The sequence below is a fragment of the Juglans regia genome, unplaced genomic scaffold, assembly GCF_001411555.2.
Source record: "Juglans regia cultivar Chandler unplaced genomic scaffold, Walnut 2.0 Scaffold_13444, whole genome shotgun sequence".
NCBI classification, from domain to species: domain Eukaryota; kingdom Viridiplantae; phylum Streptophyta; class Magnoliopsida; order Fagales; family Juglandaceae; genus Juglans; species Juglans regia.
Genome location: NW_023343884.1, coordinates 1 through 209, shown reverse-complemented (window position 1 = coordinate 209; position 209 = coordinate 1). Strand labels below are relative to the sequence as shown.

The following is a 209-nucleotide window of genomic DNA, read 5'->3' as shown; positions in this document are numbered from 1 at the left end:
TAAGAAGTGTTTGGGGTTGGGGCAACGATGCGTGACACCCAGGCAGACGTGCCCTCGGCCGAATGGCTTCGGGCGCAACTTGCGTTCAAAGACTCGATGATTCACGGGATTCTGCAATTCACACCAAGTATCGCATTTCGCTACGTTCTTCATCGATGCGAGAGCCGAGATATCCGTTGCCGAGAGTCGTTATGTATCATGGTAAAGAT

General features: G+C 51.7%; 1 non-coding gene across 1 annotated transcript; it reads right to left on the bottom strand.

The window, feature by feature from the left end:
* Positions 1-32: 32 nt before the first annotated feature.
* LOC118345070 lies at positions 33-188 on the bottom strand. Its single transcript, XR_004798745.1, has one exon. It is a non-coding gene; the product is annotated as a 5.8S ribosomal RNA (ribosomal RNA).
* Between the last annotated feature and the right edge of the window lie 21 nt (positions 189-209).